The following is a 25,665-nucleotide window of genomic DNA, read 5'->3' as shown; positions in this document are numbered from 1 at the left end:
TTGTTGTTATAAACCTCTACCTCTTTGTTGGGCTTTTGCAGTTCTGTGGAGTTTTCTTTTTCTTTTTTTTAATTTTAACTTTAAAATTTTTAAACCTATTATTATTTTTTCTACATTCATTCCTTTGTTTGTTTTTCCTACTGTACTTTTCCTCTTGTAGTTAATCTTTAACATATATAAATCTTATTTATTTAGCTCTATTTAACATTGCATATCAATTGTTTCTTTCTTTTCTTTCTCTCCTTTCTTCTCAACATATTTGTTAGTTTTATTTTCATTGCTCCATTCCCCAATTGGCACCTTGCTTTAGTTTTGTTTTCCAGTTTGAGGTTTAGTTAGTTTTGCTCTGGTAGATATAATTTTTTATTTCCTTTGTTTGCTTGGCCAATCTACTGTATTGTATTTTTGTTGGAATGTTTTGATTCTGTGAAGTTGTGGTATATATACACAGTGAAATATTACTCAGCCATAAAAAGGAATGGGTTTGAGTCAGTTCTGAGGTGGATGAACCTAGAACTTATTACACAGAGTGAAGTAAGTCAGAAAGAGAAAGTTAAATATCATATTCTAAGGCATATATACAGAATCTAGAAAAATGGTACTGAAGAATTTATTTACAGGCCAACAATGGAGAAACAGGCATAGAGAACAGAATTATGGACACAGGAAGAGGGAGGAGAGGGTGAGATGTATAGAGAGAGTAACATGGAAACTTACATTACCACATGTAAAATAGATAGCCAATGGGAATTTGCTGTATGGTTCAGGAAACTCAAACAGGGGCTCTGTACCAACCTAGAGGGGTGGGATGGGGAGGGAGATGGGAGGGGGGTTCAAAAGGGAGGGGATATATGTATACCTATGGTTGATTCATATTGAGGTTTGACATAAAACAATAAAATTCTGTAAAGCAATGATCCTTCAATACAAAATAAATAAATAAATAACAGATTATGTCAGTGAAAGTCCATTTCTCCATATTCATATGTTCGCTGCAGCATTTTTCTAAAAAAATAATGTTGTAAACTGGAAATATCTAAGTTAAGATAAAAGAGTCCTTGAAAATACAAAATGTAAGCCACAAAGGAAAGAAATGATAAAAATGACTATATTAAATATTTTTTAAAATTCTGTTCATTAAAAGACATAGTTTTATAAAGTGAAAATAGAAGCCTTAACTGTGATAAGATATTTACATCACATATAACTGACAATGGCTAGGTATCTCCAATATTTAAAGAACTCATTAATGGAATTCAGAAAAAGATAACCCAAAAGAAAATGGGGAAAAGACCTAACAGTTTTTTGAATGGCCAATAAAAATCTTAAGCTTGCTTAGTGATCATAGAAGTGCAATTTAAAACCACAGCAAGACTCCATTTTATACCTGATTGACTAAAATTTAAAAGTTTGACAATATTTAAAGTGGCCAGAAGGTGTAACAAAGCAAATACTAATATCCTGCTATTGAAAATATAAATTGGTACAACTGCTTTGGGGGGGAAAAAAACTATTTCATATTATCCAGTAAATTTAGAGACATATGCCATGACCTGATAATTCAAATTCTAGATTGTACTGGAGCAGTAGCTCTCAATCTGTGGTCTAGGGACACCATGGTCTTTTGAGGCCTCATCAGCAAGTTCCTTAGGTAAAAACTACTTTTATAACAATAATAAGACATTCTTTGCCTTTTCCACTCTCATTTCACAAGAGCGTGCAGTGGAGTTTTCTAGAATCTACATGACACATAATAACATCATGGTTTTGATGGCTAATGCAATATGTGCTTGTACATTCTTCTGTTTTAAAACTATCTCATTTTTAATTTCTCATATAACAAATACTGATACATTTAACCCACAAAAGCAAAAGCTCTGGGAGTCCTTGATTCTTAAGGGTAAAAAGGGATTCTGAGATTAAAAAGTTTTAGAATAGATGTCCAAGAGGAAAATTATTGCATACTTGCATCATTGTTCACATAAGCTCTGTCTGTATTAACAAAAGACTGGGATGGGGGGGCAACCACATGTACAGTGACAGTAGAAAAGATAAGTCAGTTGTGGTGTATTTATCCAATGGGATGCTGTACAACAGGGCAGTAGAAATTCAAGTATACATACCAACATTGGTAAATGTCAGAAATATAATGTTTAGTGAAAAAAAAAACTGATTATAGAATGAAGCATATTGAATGATTCAATTTACACAATGGCTTAAAATTGAGCAAAAGGAGATGAGATATTGGCTAGTGATATCTCATGGTAAAACTATAAGGGAAAACAAAGGGATGATATACACATATCTAAGGACAGTAGTTACCTTTGGAGTGGAAGAAAGGGGATGGGACCTAAAGAGGAGCACAATGAAGGCACTACAAGGGCATAAATAAAATTTTGATTGGAAGGGTGGCTGCTAACTTAATGAAATTTTAAATTATTTTTCTTCTTTATATTTTACATGGTATGTGAATATGTTTATTCTTCTATAACCATAAAATATTCTGTAATGATTTAAAAAATGTCAAAAATATTCACTAATATTTAAAAAACATAAAACACAACTTTGCCTGGATGCTGTTTTCTAGGTTTTTAGAAGGAAGGGAGTTGATCGGACACTATTCAATAGCCCTCATAGTCCTATGTGTTTATGCTTTTATTTTAGTTTGTTCATTCTGTATAACATTCTAAGGTTCAAAAAACAACAGATACAGTCTTAGCTCTCAGTTTTTTATCAACATTTACATTTTGCACCACCATTAATATATCAGAAGTTGTTAATCATAATTTAATTGGCATTACTGTATATCACAGAATGATATTGAAAGGCATTAATAAATAGTAGGATACATCATGCCAAAAGCTTTTTTTTTCTTTCTGAAAAAGAGCATTTGACAATGATATCCTATCTTTTTCCCATAGTACGTAATCCCTTAGTATATAATACCTAAGGCAAGAGCCAATTAATAAAAATTAAAGAATTTTGATAAATATATAGTTTTACAAGAAAAAGCAAAATATTTCAAATTCAATGAAGAATAATGTTAATATATATTTGGCTACCCTCAAACAACTCATAGTATTAGCATCTCTCCTAAAACGTTAGGAGGGACAGTTAAGCAATATGCAAACAGATTTATTACTCCTAAAGACAAGACACAGAGACATGAGAGGGAAGGCAAGGGGGAGGGGAAGGGGAAGAAGGAGAGAGCAGGAAAGGAGAATGAGGTTTTATGAGAAGCTAAAGTTATAATCATGCAGTATACCTTTTGCTTGATGCCTATCCTTATTTGCTCTGACATTGTATCAGTGTATGAAGAATGGATGTAAAAGGAAGTACTCACAAACAAAAAAGCACAATTCACAGGTTAAGATGTAAGCAATCTTATTCTGGTCATACTTCTTTAAAAACTATTTCATTCCTCCCATGAAACACTAACCCTGCCAACAGAAAAGACTGTAAACTCCTTCTAAGCCTCCTTAGGTCCCCAGGTAAGTGGCCAGTCTTTAGAGAATCCATCTCTGAGAATACTATCAGAAGTAGCCCTCCTGGGTTCAAGATGGTGGAGTAGAAGGTCGTGAGCTTATTTCCTCCTGTGAGAGCACCAAAACTGCAACTAGCTGTTGAACAACCATCGACAGGAGTATGCTGGAACCCACCAAAAAAAGATAACTCATGTCCAAAGACAAAGAAGCGGCAGCAGGGAGACAGCAGGAGGGGCACAATCACAATAAAATCAAAGCCCATACCCGCCGGATGGGTGACCCTAATACCAAAGAAGTTTTCGCACTATCGTAAAGGTTCTGAACAACAAGTCAGGCTTCCCAGCCTGGGGATCCAACAAAGTGAATGGGAACCTGTGCTTGAGGGCCAGTGGGATTTGATTATTTCAGAGGACTGAGGGAAACAGAGACTCCAGTCTTGGAGGGCACAAACAACATTTTGTGTGCACCAAGACCCAGAGGAGAGAAGCAGCTAGCCCATAGGAGACTGAACCAAAACTACCTGCTAGTGTTGGAAGGCCTCCTATGGAGGCCTGGGTCAGCTTACCAAAGGGACAGGGGCACTGGAAGGTTCCCCTTGGCATAAACCCTCTTGGGCATAAACCCTACCATAAAGCCAGTAGACCCAAGGGCTGGGTTGCCTCAGGAAAAACAACTACCAGGGAGGGTTTTCAACCACACCCATCAGCAGATAATTGGATTAAGCTTTACTGAGCAAGGCCCATCACTCCAGGGCAAACAGATGGGGAGACAATGGAAACAGTGACAGACTTTATTTTCCTGGGTTCCAAAATCATTGCAAATGGTAACTTCAGCCATGACATTAAAACCCCACTTTCTAACCACCATTTTGAATTACCACTGAATACTCCGCTGACTATGTCAGATGCACATGTCAATAAACTTGTTTGTTTTCCTCTTGTTAATGTCTTTTGTCAGTCTAATTTACTGGGCCCCAGTCAGAGAACTTGGGAGGGTGGAAAAAATAAAGTCCTTCCTTTATTAAAAGACACTTTCTCCCTGGAAGAAAAGCTATGACAAACCTAGACAGCATATTAAAAAGCAGAGACACTGCTTTACAGAGAAAGGCCTGTCTAGTCAAAGCTATGGTTTTTCCAGTAGTCATGTATGGATATAAGAGATGGACCATAAAGAAGGCTGAGCACTGAAGAATTGATGCTTTTGAACTGTGGGGTTGAAGACTCTTGAGAGTCCCTTGGACAACAACAAGATCAAATCAGTCCACCCTAAAGGAAATCAGTCCTGACTATTCATTGGAAGGACTGATGCTGAAGCTGAAACTCCAATATTTCGGCCACCTGATGGGAAGAACGGATTTATTGGTAAAGACCCTGATGCTGGGAAAGATAAAAGGCAGGAGGAGAAGGGGACTACAGAGGATAAGATGGTTGAAGGGTATCACTGACTCGATGGGCATGAGTTTGAGCAAGCTCTGGGAGTTGGTGGTGGATAGGGAAGCCTGGTGTGTTGCAGTCCATAGGGTTGTAAACAGTGGGACACAACTCAGTGACTGAACTGAATTGAGCAAGTCCTTGGTTACCAGAGCAACACCCAGATTTTCACATGGCCAGTCCCTCCCATCAAGAAGCTTACATAAGCCTCTTAGCCTCATCCATTAGAGGGCAGACAGAAGAAGTAAGAAGCAGCACAGTCTCACAGCAGCTAAAAGAAAAACCATATTACAGAAAGTTAATCATGATGAAAAAGCAGAAAGTTATATCCTAGAGGAGGCGACAAGATAAAATCTGATAAAACAAGTAAATGAAGTAGAGATAGGCAACCTTCCAGAAACAGAATTCAGAATAATGATAGTGAAGATGATCCAGGATCTAAGGAAAAGAAATGGAGGCAAAGATTGAGAAGATGCAAGAAATGTTTACCAAAGATCTACAAGAGCTAAACAACAAACAAACAGAGATAAATAATAAACTGCTGCTGCTGCTAAGTTGCTTCAGTCGTGTCCAACTCTGTGCGACCCCATAGATGGCAGCCCACCAGGCTCCCCCGTCCCTGGGATTCTCCAGGCAAGAACACTGGAGTGGGGTGCCATTTCCTTCTCCAATGCATGAAACTGAAAAGTGAAAGTGAAGTCGCTCAGTCGTGTCCGACTCTTAGCAACCCCATGGACTGCAGCCCACAAGGCTCCTCCGTCCATGGGATTTTCCAGGCAAGAGTAGTGGATGCCATTGCCTTCTCCGGAATAATACAATAGAAGGAATCAACAGCAGAATAACTGAGGCAGAAGAAGGGATTAATGACCTGGAGGACAGAATGGTGGAAATCACTGCCACAGAAAAGAATATAGCAAAAAAGAATGAAAAGAAATGAAGACAGCCTAAGAGACCTCTGGGACAACGCACCAACATTCACATTATATATATATTCAAAAGCTTTTCTACTACACTTGATAAAGGCTTGAGAAAGAACATCAAAAAAAGAAGAAGGGATGGAGAAACTAGAGAGCATAAACTAAATGAAATGGGAGCACTGAATATGAAATAGAAAAAGTGAAACAAATGAGATAAAAGTAAAAAATTTTCATATTGTCCAGTTGTTTTTTAACATGACTGCTCATTAGATATATGATGGAGGACCATATAACAAACCACATGATGTATACATAGGGCTTCCCAGGTGGCGCTAGTGGTAAAGAATCTGCCTGCTAATGCAGGAGACTCAAAAGATCCCTGGGTCAGGAAGATCCCCTGCAGTAGGAAATGGCAACCCACTCTAGTAGTCTTGCGTGAAAAACTCCATTAAAAGAGGAGTCTGGTGTTCTACAGTCAATGGGGTCACAAAGAGTCGGCCACAACTGAGCACACACACACACATATCATCTTTTATATCAATTACTGTATAAAACCAGAACCTATCATTCATGTATTAGGTGAAAGGATAAAGAGGAGAATTTAAATTTACTCTTAAACACCAAAAAGATTAACAAAGTCTTCTAAGAACTAGTTGTCAAGAATACGAAATAATTACTTAGCACAAGAAAGCTGGTAATAGGCACACATCTGAGAAGTTAAAAGTCACTCAAATAGTAAAGCCAATGAGTGTGAAGACGTATATTTCTAAATTTGATGCAGTGCTCAGAGTTGATCATTTCAGTTTTTCTAAGGCAACTCAGTCTCTCCTTTTTGATTAAAAATAAAGAGTAGTGTTCACTCAGAATGAAAAGTCTGCCTCACTTTTGCTGACAGATAATAAAGACTGGAGGGAGAGGCATTTTATATAATTGTTTTTCTCAAAAAGTAGGAAAGATAGGCATGCCTTAGGCATGTATAGATACAGTACCTGCCAGTTGAAGGTACTCCAGCCAAGATACATAGGACTTAGAAACAAAAAATTCAAAGTAAAAGTTCCGAAAAGAAGCTAAAGGTTGTGCTGAGAGGAAAATGGAAATAACCATAAAGACCAGGGATTTAATATCACATAAGGAAGAAAATTTATGTCACTAGCTTCTTGTATATGAGGAGCTGGGACTGAGTTCTCTGAGAAAAATAGAATCTGAAAACGTGGTCCTATCTGGAAAATTAGGTCTAGAGAACCTTCAGCCACTTGCTGCAGTATGTGACAGGGAACTAAGCAGTGGGTAGAAGAGTAGAATGTCATGCCTAACCAACCTGTGTGGGAAAACTATATAGAAAAATCAATACAAAAGCTAGTAAAACTTCTTAGAGGCAGAAAAACAGAAACTGCTCTATATGGTATCTCTACAACCATGAGTATCTGGAACTTTCGAAAAAAACAATTTCTTCTGAAGGTAAGCTCCCAAGTACAAATTATAAATCCTGTGAAAAACCAACCACACTAAGAGCAGAAATAACAAAGGATGGAATTTATACTTCAAGAACTACAGATATCAGAATAATCAGAAGGAAATTTTCAAATAAATATGGCCAATAATCCAAGATATGAAGAAAAGAATGGACACCATAAAACAAGGGGGGAAGGATGGATAGATTAGGAAAAGAAAACAAGCAGTATATGTAGCTAACTGCCATACTAGATTATCTTTAGGGGATAGGGACTCAATCTCATTCATTTTTTTGTTACCATGAAGTATGTAGACAGACGGGGATGGTGAAGCACAGGGAAGCCTGACATGCTGCAGTCCATGGGGTCACAAAGAGTTCGACACAACTGAGCAACTAAACAAGTATATAGACAGAGTATTATGCATAGCAGACAATTTTTATTTAACTGAATTATATTCTATGCCCATATTTTAATGTTACCAATCTTAAGAAAAATAAAAGTTTACCAAGAATTTTTTTTTTAACCTTCAGCTAAACTGATTAGAACCCACTCTAGTACTCTTGCCTAGAAAATCCCAAGGACAGAGGAGCCTGACAAGCTAGAGTCCACAGTCACACAGAGTTGGACATGACTGAAGCGACTAAGCAGCAGCAGCAGCTGACTGATTAGAAAAAAATATAGAAAACACAAATTAAGAATGAGAGAGGGGATCTCACTACAGATTCTATAAATATTAAAAGGATAAGTGGCTATTAAGAACAACTTTATGTCAATAAATTCTACAACTTAGATGATATGGACAATTTCCTTGAAAGATTCAAACTACTAAAGCTCAGTCAAGAAGAAATAGATAATTTTAATAGCCCTGTATTTACCAAAGAAGTTAAATTTGTAGTTAAAAAACAAAACAAAACAAAAAAACCTTCTCACAAAGAAAACTCCAGGAAACTATTCTTAATGACAGTCTTTAAATTTCATATCATCATATTTGTATTAAAACCTGATCAATGATGTTAAAGATATAGGGAATTTAGTCAAAATAAAACAATGATAGAATGTGTGTGTATTGTAAGAATTACTTTTTCTTGCTCACTTCCATAATATTGGACAAAGTATACATGACAGTGAAGGGTAGCAGAATATGTCACCCCAGGATATGCCACTTTGACATAAGGATTATTTTGAGCTGGTGACAATGAAAAAGAAGGATACAGGAGAAAACTCTGTTTCCTGCCTCCACACACACATCTGCCTGCCACACACACACACAGGAAAGTCAGGATGACTTTCAATCACTGGAGACAACACTGAACTTTTATCAGCCTAGAAATAGCAACTGAAGAATTTATGGAATAAACCTCACTAATGGGCTTTTACCTTCCATTAATTCTCCCCATACATTTATTTACCTTATCACAATTTGCTGTGCCTAGAAGCTCAAAGTCCTCTTCCTTTGTCTTGTCACTTCTCTACAAAATGTATTCTTCACTTGTTAGGATGCTATTAAACCCCACTTTCTAACCACCCTTTTGAGTAACTCACCACAGAATACTCCCTTGAGTATGCACATGTTAATAAACTTCTGTTTGTTTTCCTCTAGTTAATCTGCCTTTTGTCAGTCTAAGTCACTGGGCCCCAGTCAGAGAACTTGGGAGTGTGAACAAAATAAAGTCCTTCCTTTCCTACAATGGGCACATTTAATAAAAAGAATGTCACAGGGAGACTTTGAAAGACCAAATGTTATTAACCAATTCATAAAAGATTCTTCATACTGCAAAAAATAAATCCACTAGAAGAGCATTTAAACAAAACATGAACACCTATCAGAAAAATATGTACTCATTATGTTTTAAACATAAAATAATGGTTGTATATTAAATATAATGTACTGATAATAATATAATAAGAAATAATACTTAAAAAGCATTCAGATCTACACACAGAATGTACACCCAAATTATTTATGTGCTTCACACCATAGGCTCATGAACTTTCTGTCTCTGCTGTATATTGTTTTCCTCCATTATGTCCTTTGTTATTAGAAATACAGTAAGTTGTTACTCTTTTCACTAATGTCACTGTTATGTTTGTTATAATCTTGTTAAATTTTTGCCCCCTTTTCTCCCTTAATACTAAGACATCTGTGGCATGAATTCTGCTGGCTACTTTAATCTTTTTTTTTTTTTTTTTTAACTGGCATAAGTCTGTACAAGGTTTATTTATCAGTTCTATGGAGAGTAGGTAACCTTTCTGGTACAAAGATTTAGTTTTAAAGATTCACCATCTTGAGAAACTTTTACATGTGTGTCTTGCTGTTTTACTGACCTATCACTCATTTGCAGTATTCATATCATAAATTCTAATCACAAGCTATAAAAGAATCAGAAAAAGAAGAGAAGGTGAATCGGGGTAGAGGAAAATGACCCATAACAGGCTGATAAGAGGGAAGGACGGAAGAATGAAATAGCGCAGAAAAACCTGAGCAGCACAAACAGGCAGATTATTTGTATTGCTGTTGTTCAGTTGCTAAGTCATGTTTGACTCGGCAACCCCATGGACTGTAGCCCACCAGGCTGCTCTGTCCTCCAGCATCTCATGGAGTTTGCTCAAATTCATGCTTATTGAGTTGGTGATGCTATCTAACCATCTCAACCTCTGCCAACCCCTTCTCCTCCTGCCCTCAATCTTTCCCAGCATCAGGGTCTTTTCCAATGAGTTGGCTATTTGTATCAGGTGGCCAAAGTACTGGAGCTTCACCTTCACTATCAGTACTACCAATGAATATTCAGGACTGATTTCCTTTAGGATTGACTGGTTTGATCCACTTGCAGTCCAAGAGATTATCTTTATGATCTTGGGTAAATGAGAAGGTAAGGAGGAGAGCGGAAGAACTGATGCTTTTGAACTGTAGTGTTGGAGAAGACTCTTGACAGTCCCTTGGATTGCAAGGAGATCCAACTCCAACAAAATGAAAAGAGAACTTACAAAATAGGAAAAAAATATTTGGAAACAATATATATGATAAGGGGTTAATATCTAAAATATATAAGGAATGCATACATGTAAGTCAACAGCAGAAAACCAAACAACCCAATTAAAAAATGGGCAAAGGACGTGAAAAGCTATTTTTTCCAAGAAGACATACAAATGGTCAACAATTATATGAAAAGGTGATCAATATTACTCCTATGTCCATGGAATTCTCCAGGCAAGAATACTGGAGTGGGTTTGCCATTCCCTTCTCCAGAGGATCTTCCTGACCCAGGAGTCGAACCCAGGTCTCCTGCATTGTAGGCAGATTCTTTACCCTCTGAGCCACTAGGGAAGACCCACTAATCATTAGGGAAATACAAATCAAAACTACAATGTGATTATCATCATATACCTGTCCTGTCCAGTTCAGTTCAGTTGCTCAGTTGTATCTGACTCTTTGCGACCCCATGAATTGCAGCACGCCAGGCCTCCCTGTCCATCACCAACTCTCAGAGTTTACACAAACTGATGTCCATCGAGTCGGTGATGCCATCCAGCCATCTCATCCTCTGTCATCCCCTTCTCCTCCTGCCCTCAATCCCTCCCAGCATCAGGGTCTTTTCCAATGAGTCAACTCTTCGCATGAGGTGGCCAAAGTACTAGAGTTTCAGCTTCAGCATCAGTCCTTCCAATGAACACCCAGCACTGATCTCCTTTAGGATGGACTGGATGGATCTCCTTGCAGTCCAAGGGACTCTCAAGAGTCTTCTCCAACACCACAGTTCAAAAGCATCAATTTTTTGGCGCTCAGTTTTCTTCACAGCCCAACTCTCACATCCATACATGACCACTGGAAAAACCATAGCCTTGACTAGATGGAACTTTGTTGGCAAAGGAATGTCTCTGCTTTTTAACATGCTATCTAGGTTAGGATGGCTATTATAAAAACGTCAAAAGACAGGAGGCCTTGGCAAGCATGTAAAGAAAAGGGAATCCCTGTATACTGTTGGTGGGAATGTAAATTGGTACAGCTACTATGGAGAACAGTATGGAGGTTCTTCAAAAACTTAAAAATAGAAGTACCATATAGTTCAGTAATCCCACTTCTGCGTATATATCCAAATGACAAGAAATCAATATTTTATAGAAGTATCTGCACCCCCATATTCATTATAGCATTATTCACAGTAGGCAAGACAGGGAAAAAACCTGTTATTGACAGATGAATGCATCAGGAAAATTTTGTATATAAAGTATACATACATACATACATACACATAGCACTCTTTGGTGCTATGAGTTCAATTTTTTTTCATTTCACATATAATTGAGATCATGAAATATTTGTCTTTCTGTGTCTGGCTTCTGAGCATAATGTCCTCTGGGTTCGTTCATGGTGTTACAAATGGCAGGATTTCCTTCTCTTCTAAGGCTGAATAATATTCTGTTTCACTTATGTGTGAAATGAAAAAAAAATTGAATTCATATCACCAGAGAGTAGACAGCTGGTTACCAGAGTTCTGGGTGAATATTGCATAAAAGAAAATGGGAGATTTTGATCAAAGGGCACAAACTTTCAGTTGTAAGATGAATAAGTTCTAGAAACCTAAAATCTGGATGGTGACCACAGTTAATAATAATGTATTATACACTCAAAATTTGCTAAAAGAGTTATCTCAAATATTCTCACCACACATACACACACAGGGTAATTCTATGAGATGATGAATTGTTGATTAGTTTGATTATGCTATTCATTTAATAATATATGAATTTATGAAAACATCACATTGTATAACATAATAAATACGCTATTTTTTTCAATCATAACTCAATAAAAAAATACAGTGAGTAGTACATGGTGGCAGAGTCTTAATGCCACCAAAAGGTGTCCATTTTCCTCAATGCTTTTATCTTAATAATTTCACTATGCTCAGAGTTCTGATTAGAAGATACTGGAACTAAAGATTTACAATGTAAATAAAAGTAATCATACATTAAAAATAAAAGACGATCTGGGTGATAAATCTTTGTGTACTTGCAGATCCTCTAAACACCAGAACACTGCATACCATTTCACGCATGTTAATCACTAACTGTGCTGATTCGCTTCATTCATGTCCAACTCTTATAACCCTATGGACTATAGCCTGCCAGGCGCCTCTGTCCATGGGATTCTTCAGGCAAGAATACTGGAGTAGACTGTCACGCCCTCCTCCAGGGGAATCCTTCTAAGCCAGGGATCAAACCTCCATCTCCTGTATTGCAGGCAGATTTTTTACCCACTGAGCCATCTGGGAACCATGCATTTAACCACTATCGATATCCTGATCACTTTCGAATGTCTATCTCTAGCTTTCTCTGTCTTTCGGAGAGATATCAAAACCTTATTATGACCAAACCTGAACTCCAGATATCCCCAACTCCCAAACTCAGTCTTTCCACAGTCTTCTCCATTTCGATTGATGGCTAATCCATCTTATTTCAGTTGCTCTATTCACAACCTCTGGAGTCATTTTTGAAGAATCATACTAACACACACTTCATCCTATTTATAAGCAAATTCAGATGGTTTAATCTCTCTACTTTTCAGAGGGAGGGTCCACCACTCATCCTAATTGATGTTAATATCTTTCTTCACTTGATCAACTTTAATTGTCTCCTGATCTCCCATTACTCTTTCCAGATAGCAATCCATTTCTCCACTTGGCAGTCTGAATGATTCTTTTAAACATAAGTCAGATTTCATCATTTCCATACTCTCAACCTGCTCCGAGTTTCCCGTCAGACCCTGAATAAAAGCCAAAAGTCCATGCTGGGGCCTACAAGATCATACATGCTCTTGCTTGTGGCTACAGTTCTAATCTCTTTTGCTATCACTTTCCCTGTACCACTCACTGGCTCCCTTATTCTCCTTCAACTACATTATACACCTAGAAGACTCAGGGAATTTTGCATTTGCTGTTTCCCCTGCTTGCAGTGTCCTTGACTGAGATATGAGCATGGTTTGTTACTTCACTTTAATCAAGTTGCTGGACAAAGGTTACCTCCACAAAGAAGCCTCCCCGACAACTATACATAATACTAACAAACACTCTGTCATTCTCCATTCTCTTATCTTGCTTTTTCACTCAGGACTGAATTGAATTATATGTTTGTCTGTTTTTCCCAAGAAAATGAGAACTTTGTTTATGGATTCCCTATTTGTGAATTTGCCTACTTGCTAAAATTTATATGTAACCCCCATCTATAGTTACAGTGATTTGTGGTCATTCAGAGACATGCATACATGTAGAATGGTAAAAAATTTGAATTACCATGGGTGAGCGTTTCCAATTGAGGTTGAACAAAGGGATGCTCTGCCTTCTTGTTTCACGTCTCATACTATAAACAAGTGTCTTTTTGCAATCTATTTAGTAAACACACTTTTCTCATTTTTGTGTTTTTGGTGGTTTTGCTTCTTAAAATGATCCCTAATAAGAGTGCTAAAGTGCTGTCTAATGTTCCTAAGTGCAAGAAGGCTGTGATATGCCTTAGAGAAAATACATGAGTACTAAATAGGTTTCATCTGGGCCTGAGTTATAGTGCTATTGGCTATGAGTTCAATATTAATGAATCAACTGTATACATAAAATAAGGTATCTTTAAACAGAAACACACATAAACAAGATTATGTATTGATTGCTTGATGAAAATTGTGTGACCAGAGGCTCACAGGAACCTAACTCTGTATTTCCCTTAGGGGCAATGATTCAATATTCCCTAATTCAATGTTTATGATGACTTTATAGAACATAACTACTACAAATAAAAAAAATCAATTATATATACCCAGAGGAGACACAGAAAAACTGATAACATGTATTGCTGCTATGTGTATTATAATTAATAAAATTTGGATCTTATTGTATATGATTTCATTTAAATTTATTATTAACTTATTATTTGTATTCACCATGTCATTGAATTCATTGAAGGCTTCATTTTATTCAAAATATATTAATTATGTATATGTTATACAATTCATTTTATTAGTTCTCTGAATTCTTAGCTCTTTAAGATATTTCCAATTATTCAGTGTTACAAATAATGTTACAAATGAAATTTTTGTACATAAATCTTGGTATCCATTTCTGATCATCTTCTTAGGACAAATCAAATGTTTGCAATTAGTTTGATGCTCTTGACACATTTTGCTTTCTGAAAAATTGAGGTCATCTTGAACTTGTGCCATTAATGCATAAGTATCTCCCCTATACCTCCTGTGACAGCACTGAATATATGATAGATTTTTAATTTTGTCATTACAATAGCTGAACACTTGCACATTATGTTTTAAGTGTATTTCTTCCATTACTGATGAGGCTGAACATTTTTGTTACATTTGTCTTCTGAGAACATTCAGTCCATGTACCATTTGTGCAAGCTTTCCTGGTGGCCCAGTGTAAAGACTCCACCTGCCAATGCAGGAGTCCTAAGTTTGATCTCTGGCTCAGGAAGATCGCCTAGTGAAGGAAATGGCAACCTTCTCCAGTATTCTTGCCTGGGAAATCACATGAACAGAGGAGCCTGGTGGGTTACAGACAAAGGGGGTCACAAAAGTGTCAGACACAACTTAGTGACTAAACAACAAAAACAACCATTTGTACAAATGGATGGCACATGTATTAGAAGTATTTCTAATGAATTTCTAAGTAAGTTGGGATATTAACTGAAATAATTAATAGAAGTTTAAGAGATAACATTTTCTTTAGAAGAACTCCTATTCACTGGGATTTCTACTAGTAAAAGATGCATGAATAAATATCCAAATTAATTTAAAGCATGTCCACACTTCCACAGAATAGATAACTGAAGAAAACTGACATATTTAAAACAAGGGACATACATGTGCAACTCAGCAACTGCAAATCTTTATACTATTAAATAAACAAGTGTTTAGTTGGCTATCATGTCCCTGAAGAAGGGTGGGCAATGGAGATCTTTATACTTTGTTCATCGACACAGGCTGTGTTACTATTCCCTGTGAAAATGCAGAAGGAAAAATCAATTGAATGAAACCCTAAATCCTAACAATGCCATTTGATATATTTAAAAGTTTACTATAGTTTTAAAGTAAACTAATAACTGTATGATTTCATTGGAGGTTTCTAATTATACTAATTAATGTTCCCATTAAAATATACAGTATGCCAAGACTTATATTGCTTTCTTGGTTTACCTTAAATTTACAAATAAAAATGGTATATCTTTTTCAACTATGTTTTTGATTTTACCCTCAGGGTTCTTATAATGAAAAGAACAAGGGATACAGAAGTAGCTAAAATTTTAACTATTTAGAAAATTCAATAAAACTACATGCTCTTTCTTGTCTTCCATGTTTACACATACTAAGGACAAAGATATCATGTCAAAAATATAATATTGAAAATTTTGTGATCAAAACTTAAATGTGGAATAATGATTATTCCATCAAAGTTCAGAGATGTGATTCAAAATCAGATGAGCCTAAGTAATCATGTTTTTAGAGTAATTTGTTAAAGACTACAAGATGGAAAAAAGTAAAAGAACATGTAAAAATATAAAATTAATGACGTAATATTAATACATTATTTCAGAGTGCTTTATGTTTAATAAGTGAATTTTGACCTTCATTTTTAAAATGGGACTGAACAAACATAAAATACCTGATCAAAATCACCTAGAAAGCTTGAATAATAAATCACTGTTTATATATAACACTTTTCTCTTACTGCATGTCCATATAGAACATCTAGTTCTTACCATAATCACCTGAGGGATAAACATGACCATCTCTATTTTTCAAATTAAGAAATACTATTGTACAATGAGGAAACAGGCACTGAGAGGTTAAATGGCAAAACTATGATTCACTGAGTAGATAGTAACAAAGTACAAACAAAAAAATATATATGTTATGATTCTCATCCTTGGCCATATTATTTCCAGCATGTGTTTCTTTCAGATATGACTGTACCAGAATTATTTGACACAGAGCTATTATTAATAGCTCCCATTAGGAGTCAGTTTTTTCCCTCTCTCAATGCATCTGCTAATAAAAATGCCAGCTCCATTCCAATTGTTTAACATGGAAATACTCTAAAGGAGTTTGGATCATATAAAATTAGAATAAGAAAATATTATGTTTGCTATTTACTATAATTTACCACATCAACTTGCAGAATCCAAACTCCAGAAAAAGACCCAGTTCAGTTCAAGAAATCACACCAGCTGTGTAGTCCGTGTGACTTGGTCCTTGTGTTCAAGCCATATTTGAAATATGTAAAAAGTGGAAAATAGAGGCAACTTATTAGGTAAATCTGACACTGTTCTTTACTCTTCCCAAATCCCCAGCCCTCACATTCCTAAACCAGGTTAATCCTTACTGATGAACCCATCAGAAGAACTGGTAGTGGTAAAAACTGCAATGATCTTGCTTACTAGATTCTACTAATTTCCCGTAGTGGTACAAGGGAATCTCCAGTCAGGACAGTAGCTGCCTCTTCCTGTGACTCTGCTCTGGCTACAGAGAACTGACTTTTTCTTCATTTCCTTCATTCTTCCCTCTTCTCTTATTCTCCCTCTCTATATTGCCATTACTACTTAACATCAATCTTTGAACCTCTTACATCAAATATGTCCCTGTATTTTACTTCATGAGTCAATCACATTATAACATTTGCTGTATGAATATTCACTTTTCAACTAGCACGCTTGAATCCACAATTAGATTAAAATGAGCAATATTTCCACATACCCTTTTTCCTGACATTGAAGCAAAGACACAATGATAACAATGACAGCAATGACAGGTTTTTGGTGAAAATTATAACTCAGCATGTGCTCAGGACATGTTAAGATTCAACGATATACTAGACAACATAATACTGACAACAGCTATGGAAAAGATCACCCTGAATGTTTACATGGAATAAAACGTGCTTGATTTATTTTTTCTTTTTAATACTAGAGCCTATTCATTCACTCTCAGACTAAAAGACACTTTGATAAAATCCTTAAGTGACATACAACTTGCTGAAAAACAGTAATTATTTACAAAACCATCAGATCAACTCCGAAAGCAGTTATTTACACAATGCATGGGATCATTAAGTGCAGGTAAAAACATGAGGACCTTTTGAATTAACATGTAATACCCTTCTCACTTTTCATCACTCATTACACATTTTAAAAATACAAATGACTGGCTTTTAAAAAATGCCTTGTTGAACCATACATCCATGGTGCACAGGTGACCTGTTGAATGCATTTTCACAAACTGAAAACATCGATGTCACCAGCATCCAGATCAAGCAACAGAATGTTTCCAAAATCCCAGAGGCCCTCGCGTGTTCCGTTTCAGACAATAACCCACCCTCAAAATAACAATTTACAATGATTTCTAACACCAAAGATTAGTTTGGCTTTAAATTGCTACTTTTAAAGAAAAATTCTGAAAACTGCAACTAATGCGTAAAGCTGAATTAAACATCTGCAGATATATTTTAGTTATTTTAAGTACCCAGAAGTTTCACGGGAGTTAAAGATAGCCAAGATCAGGTGGAGGTTTCAAAATCACTCACTGAGCTGAATTTACTATGCCAGTAGGCTGTTAGCATCTCCCTTGAAAAAGCAGACTTATGATAACATACATTATTTCAGGAAGCATCACATCAGGATACAGCCATTATGCAAAAGAGTTTAGGATACTGTAATGCAAAGAGTATAGGATCAAGAACCAAACTAAGAAGAGGGGAAGTGAGAGACCCCTGAAATCCAAAACAATTGAGGAAGTCTTCATACTGTATGTTCAGAAGGGCTGAGAGAAGAGGGAGAACTTTCTGTTAGGAAAAACAGAGTTCCCAGAAGGCGATAGTGGCAAAGAAGCTGCCTGCCAATGTAGGACACCTAAGAGATCTGGCTTTGATCCCTGGGTCAGGAAGATCCCATGGAGGAGGGAATGGCAACCCACTCCAGTATTCTTGCCTGGAGAATTCCATGGACAGAGGAGCCTGGCTGGCTTCAGTTCATGGGGAAGCACAGATTGGACATGACTGAAATGACTGAGCATGCAAGTATGCAGGTGCTGAGACAGGTTGGGCAAGAATGTGGGTATGAGACAGATGAGCTATGCATACAATTCTCCAGCAGAGATTCTGGGTTCCAGAAGCTAAAGTACCCTGACAAAGGCCTATACGTCTATAAAAAAATGTTCACTTATATTGAAGCATTTTACTCAAGTCCAAATGACCATGGTCTCTGCTTCCTTTCACTGTTCCCTGAAGATAATGTTTTTAACATAATTTTCTCTAGAAATGAAACTGAATTAGATGGTTTACATGTAATGAATTCAACATACGAGTTGGTAATGACTAGATTACTCGTCAGCAAGAAAACATGACTTTCTGTCCTAAGTCCTTTTGACATTTCAGGTTGAAAATATATTTTCTATGCATGTGTTCGACTGCTGATAATTTGAATTCTTTTAAAGAAATTCACTTTGTTTAAGAGAAATTGGGGTGACTTGGTGAGACTAAAGACGAAAGAAGTATATCATAGAGGGAAATTTATGAACTGGATTCCTTAAAACTTAAAATTTAATATTCTTCTAAATTTTTACAAGATATTTATGGTGTCAATATGACAGAAGACAACTCATTCAACAAAATTATTTGAAATGGTATAGGAAAAGTCCAAATAAAGCTAAACAAACAATTTAACTTTTCAATTAAAATGACATAGTAGTATGATGCATACTCGATTTTACTCAGACTACTAACACCTACGTAAAGTCAATCCTGTTGACATTTTGTAACATTGGTTTATCATCATTCTGTGCTTCTATGATCAGAGCAAAACTCAAAGTTTAAATCTGTTAGGAAATCGTATGGGTTCATACATCTTGGGTCCTATTAGTCACTGTACCTTGAATGCATTAAACACAGTAGGGTTTTGTTTCGTAACTCAAAAGATTTTTCAATAAAATATCTAGTAGACACTATGAAAGTAATTTTTTTCAACCATTAGAATAAAAGAAGTTTCAGCAGTTAGTTAGATATTACATTAAGACAGTTGGCTGCCATTATTTCCTATGAGACTTTTAATCCTTACAGTTCACCATAAACCTTTACAGTTTTTGGACACCATAAGTTTAGATCTTCTCCATTAAAAGCTTGTTTCCAAGTTTAACTTTCTCCTTGAAAAAAAGTAGGCACAAAGACAGAAATATAGATCAATGGAACAGAATAGAAAGCCCAGAGAGAAATCCACGAACCTATAGACACCTTATCTTCGACAAAGGAGGCAAGAATATACAATGGAAAAAAGACAACCTCTTTAACAAGTGGTGCTGGGAAAACTGGTCAACCACTTTTAAAAGAATGAAACTAGAACACTTTCTAACACCATACACAAAAATAAACTCAAAATGGATTAAAGATCTAAATGTAAGACCACAAACTATAAAACTCCTAGAGAAGAACATAGGCAAAACACTCTCCGACATAAATCACAGCAGGACCCTCTATGACCCACCTCCCAGAATATTGGAAATAAAAGCAAAAATAAACAAATGGGACCTAATGAAACTGAAAAGCTTTTGCACAACAAAGGAAACTATAAGCAAGGTGAAAAGACAGCCCTCAGATTCGGAGAAAATAATAGCAAACGAAGCAACAGACAAAGGATTAATCTCAAAAATATACAAGCAACTCCTCCAGCTCAATTCCAGAAAAATAAATGACCCAATCAAAACATGGGCCAAAGAACTCAACAGACATTTCTCCAAAGAAGACATACAGATGGCTAACAAACACATGAAAAGATGCTCAACATCACTCATTATCAGAGAAATGCAAATCAAAACCACAATGAGGTACCATTACACGCCAGTCAGGATGGCTGCTATCCAAAAGTCTACAAGCAATAAATGCTGGAGAGGGTGTGGAGAAAAGGGAACCCTCTTACACTGTTGGTGGGAATGCAAACTAGTACAGCCATTATGGAGAACAGTGCGGAGATTTCTTAAAAAACTGGAAATAGAACTGCCATATGACCCAGCAATCCCACTTCTGGGCATACGCACCGAGGAAACCAGATCTGAAAGAGACATGTGCACCCCAATGTTCATCGCAGCACTGTTTATAATAGCCAGGACATGGAAGCAACCTAGATGCCCATCAGCAGACGAATGGATAAGGAAGCTGTGGTACATATACACCATGGAATATTACCCAGCCATTAAGAAGAATTCATTTGAATCAGTTCTAATGAGATGGATGAAACTGGAGCCCATCATACAGAGTGAAGTAACCAGAAAGATAAAGACCAATGCAGTATACTAATGCATATATATGGAATTTAGAAAGATGGTATCGATAACCCTATATGCAAAACAGAAAAAGAGACTCAGATGTACAGAACAGACTTTTGGACTCTGTGGGAGAAGGTGAGGGTGGGATGTTTTGAGAGAACAGCATCGAAACATGTATATTATCTAGGGTGAACAGATCACCAGTCCAGGTTGGATGCATGAGACAAGTGCTCAGGGCTGGTGCACTGGGAAGACCCAGAGGAATCAGGTGGAGAGGGAGGTGGGAGGGGGGATCGGGATGGGGAATACATGTAAATCCATGGCTGATTCATGTCAATGTATGACAAAAACCACTACAATATTGTAAATTAGCCTCCAACTAATAAAAATAAATGGAAAAAAAAAAAAAGTAAAACATGGGCCAGGAAATACTGTTAAGCCCTGGTGTTCTCTTTATTTCAACTTATTTTGTTTCTCCTCTTGTACTTAGAGTAAACAAATTTTCAGGTTGCTGTTCTCAACTTGCCAACTTCCCAAAGTGCCATATTTTGAAATGTATGTGTACTAAAAGGAGACACAAAGATTCAATGTAACAAATTTATTGAACAGTTACTTCTCTCTGAGTGTATATACTTCTCTGAGTTGCTGTGTTAGCACTGAGTCTGTTGGGACACACTGGGCATATTCCTTGCCACTTACGAACTCAATCTAGGAGGTACAGAGAGAATACATGAAATACAAAAATGCAAATGTGGTAGGTGCTGTATTACTAATAAGGCTAAAGTGCCGCTGTGACTAAGAGAAAGGAAAGGGTAATTCCGTCAAAATGGGGCTAGAGAAATAGGACCACGATACAGATGAAATGGCATTTATATTCCAGTAAATTTTTATTTGGTTAGTGTTGCTTTTCTGCATGTTTTCCAATATGTAAATATGAATCTCTGTTTTATATTTTAGACCACAAAAGAATTAAAGTGGAACTGAAAGGTATAATAGACAAAAGGTCTGCAAACTTTCATTGACTGTGTGACTGTGGGCAATACCTTCATCATTCTAGGCCTCAGTTTGTTCAACTGCAAAATGATGAATTTTGACTAAATGCCATCTTGGGTCTCTTTTGGCAGGGACTAGATTAAATCTAAACTTTCTGTCAGCTCTGGAGTTTTGGAATTTTTTTTTTTCCTCCAGTTTTTTTTTTTTCCTCCCTCATTCCCCCAACGTTTTAAACTCTGCTATGACTTAACTTTTTTCTTTTTCTTCATTTGATAGATTTTTTTTCCCCTATAATATTTCCTCTAGTCTAAACTTTCATCATTATTTATCTTGTGAAGAATTCAGAATGGATAAACAGCTAATCAGAGTTACTAATCTGACACGGACAGATGGCAGAGAGCAAAAGGTATGGTTGATAACTAAAAGTTAAAATAGTGGATTTAAACCATAGGAAACTAACACTGTTTATAGAAAACTTAACCCACTTTTATCTTATATGATGGTACTAATTTAACTGAAAGGAAACCCATTTCAGATTTATGCAAAAACTTAGGATTAATAGTGCCTTCAAATATATTAATATTATTTTCCATTCTTGAATGGAATAGCTTTAATTAAGTTTTGCTAATCCTTTTGCTTTAATCCCTGGAGCTGACTTATAAAACACTAAGGTTTTAAATCAAACTACAAAAATCATCAAAGCTGAAAGTTATATTGATAGCCATGGGAAGAGGGGGGCCGGGGGGAAAACAATACAGGATTTATAAATTAGGTCTAGCAAACTAGCAATGCTTTAGACAACAGATCTATAGGTATATTAGATATAATTCTATATATATAATCTTTAAAATTAGTCATTGGGGAAAAGGTAATGGTGATTTATCAAATATATTTTCAGTATTTTACAGGCATTAGATTCTCTGTAGCAACAGCTTTTATTTTTCTTTCTAAAGACTCATCGGTATGTCAAACATGAAGCAGAGGATCTGGAGATTTATCATTTAACCTAGAAGAAAATGACCACAGAAATAGTATTTTATTAATCCCCCTGGTAATAAAATTACAATGCACTATTTGATTCTGAACTTATAAGAGTGATGAGATGATCTGTTTAGAAGGCACTCTCACCCTCAACTCTGCCTGCTTGCCTCCACCCTGCCTGGAATAATAACTAAATAGATAAATAAGTGAAACCAAAGCAAAACAAAACCACTTTCCAATTCTTTAGGCAATGCTTCATAAACTTTACCCACCCAAGTGCCCCTAATGAAAGAGAAGATTGAACACGCTCCCCTAGGGATCTGCAGCAAGTGTGACATTTCTTTGAAGTCATCTGTTTTATTTTAAAAATTCATGTGAGTTTTGCATTCCCCTCCATAACATATATCTGTTTTATGTAAAAATGATGTGGTTTCCCCCAATATCTTTGAGTTACAGAGCTCCAGGAAAATATGCTAAGTTTATACCATCGCCTTTCATCATTCAAGATGCACATAAATTTTAGAAGGTTAGCTTTACAAGGAACCAAGGCAGTTACAAGATACATTTTTCCATGGATCCCACATATTTCCTACTTTTAGTTTTCTTTTCACTTCAAGATAATTTTTTTCCCTTTGTCAGTTACTTTGAGGTATATACCTTAAATAATGAGCTGAAATACATTTATTTGCTATTCCAGGCAGAAGAGATCCTTATTCTAATAAAATAGGTACACAGGTTTTAATAATCAAAAAACCTAGAAGGGGGAGGAATAAATACATACACTACTATATATACAAAAGATAAACAACAAGGGTTTATATCACGAGGACTATATTCAATATCTTATAACATATAATGGAAAGTAATCTGAAAAAATATACACATATATATAATTGAATCACTTTGCTGTATAGCTGAAACTAACACAATATTGTTAATCAACTATACTTTAATAAAAAATGAAAATCAGAGGATTTTCAAAGGTGTAGGAAGAAAACAGAAAACACAAAAGATAGATTTAGTAGTCATACAACCTTTCTTTAAATATGAAAAATATAAAAATAATATAAAAATCATTAACTAGTTTAAACTTTCCTGTACCAATCCAGTTTAAAAAGAAAAGTACTTTTTTTCTTTGTATAAGCAGTAATTTCACAAGGAGATAGGCCATAATTATAGAAAATAACTACTATATAGTGTTGATCTATTTTTATTGTTGCTGGTTGGCTGTGAACATAGATATGCTAGCTATATACACAGTATTGGAGGTGACAGAATATGATTCAAACAGGACTGAAATCTATATTAACCAAATAAACATGCTAAACCTAAGCACCAAGGAAAAGTATTTAACTACAAAGAAGAAATTGGCTTGACCTTTCACACCACGTTCTGTTTTTTTCTTGCAGTCTAATTTCACAAGTATTTTTTAATAAGGGCTTAGTAGTAACAGATTTTAAAAAAAAATAAGGAAATGTATGCCGAACAGTGATTTGACAAATGTTACGTGTCTTAGAGGACACGGCACTTGAGATTCTCAGGCACAGGATGTAGCATGATACACAGAGATAGCATCATTAGAAAGGAATAAAAATGGCTCAAGAGAGACTATGTCTGGGCACATTGAAAGAAAACTAGAAGGAAATGAAAGGGGGATGCAAGTAAGTGGAATGTATGTAAGAACTTCTTGAATTGAGAACTCTGAGTCTAAATTTTATAGGGAAAGAAAAAGAACTAGTCACAATAACTTGACAGGGGATTGCTGAAGCCGAAACATTAAGAAAGGAAGATTTCTTGCAATAGTCTTTTGAATACAATGACATTCATTTTGTGAATACATGAAAGCAGAAATAAGCAAAATATATCAGAGAGGTTTTGCTCTTAAAATGGATAGGAAGAAAGAAGTTGGTTAGATTGTAAAATAAAACTGTAAAGATTTGCTAAAAGCCCAGACGTAGCAAACAGAACTGAGTATAACATATACTTGGCTGAGAATCGAGGGATTATAGGTAGCCTTATAATTACTCTCCTCTAGCAAGACAAAAGTAACAACTATAATATTCATTAAATCAAAGGAGTTAAAGAAATTCCATTAATTTCATTAGAGAAAAACGTTGAGGATGTGATCAACAATACCAAGATGGCAGAGATGACTACTGGCCACTGAACAATATTATACTTATGACATTCTGGGGTTTACAGACACACTTTTTTTCTACTTCGAAGGACACTAACCAGTGTATATGGTTTGTAGTAAACTCAGGATAACATATATGCTTTTGAGTCCTTACTGAAAGTCCTCAGAGTTATAGAGAAGTGGAATTGTGCTGCTCTGCTAAGTCATATCCAACTCTTTGCAACCCTATGGACTGAAGCACTCCAGGCTCCTCTGTCCATGGAATTTTTCAGGCAAGAATACTGGAGTGGGTTGCCATTTCCTTCTGCAGAGAAGTGGAATCATCATAGTGCAATTTCAAATAAGAGCTTTATTGCTTTTATGATCCAAGAGGAAAAATGTACTCCACATCGATTGTTTGACTTCAAAAAAATGTTTCCTTGATCCTTCCTTTCATTCACTTTTCAAGTTCTGGCAAAAGTAAATACTTACTAACCAACAAAGCTAATCAGCTCAAATTAAAATCTGGAGACATTTTTCTTCTTCCTCATTGATGTTTTCACCTATCCTACTACATTCCGTGACTGTGCCTTGCTGATACTGTTGACTCTCTAGACAGGATACTCCTTTTCCATGTCTGTAAAAATCCTAATTCTCATACTTTACCCTTTTGGCCTCTTATACTATGCCTTCACTTAACTATGCATTCAAAAGTATTTTCCCTCTCATCTAAACTACAGTGTATTTTCTTGTAGCACTTCTCATATTCATCTCTGTTTTATAAAGTATTTGTATATATGCCTTGTCTTCTAGATTTAAACGCCTTCTAGAAAGAACTATCTCACAAACATTTTGATATTACCAACAGCCCCACAGTATGGTTCTTTTGCAAACAATATACACTTAAGTGTTTATGAAATGAATGAACAAACATACTATCTGATCAGAGATACAAAAACTTCAATAAACCAGAATGGCTAAAA

At 35.9% G+C, this 25,665-nt stretch overlaps 1 protein-coding gene across 3 annotated transcripts in view; it reads right to left on the bottom strand.

Annotated features, from left to right (window-relative positions):
• The window catches only part of DIAPH2 (diaphanous related formin 2), a 953,573-nt gene that overhangs the window by 413,466 nt on the left and 514,442 nt on the right, over window positions 1–25,665 (bottom strand). The window lies entirely within an intron of this gene.

This window comes from Odocoileus virginianus, chromosome X (assembly GCF_023699985.2).
Source record: "Odocoileus virginianus isolate 20LAN1187 ecotype Illinois chromosome X, Ovbor_1.2, whole genome shotgun sequence".
In the NCBI taxonomy this organism is placed as follows: domain Eukaryota; kingdom Metazoa; phylum Chordata; class Mammalia; order Artiodactyla; family Cervidae; genus Odocoileus; species Odocoileus virginianus.
The sequence above is the reverse complement of the archived record's forward strand: the minus strand, read 5'-3'. Positions and strand labels throughout refer to the sequence as shown.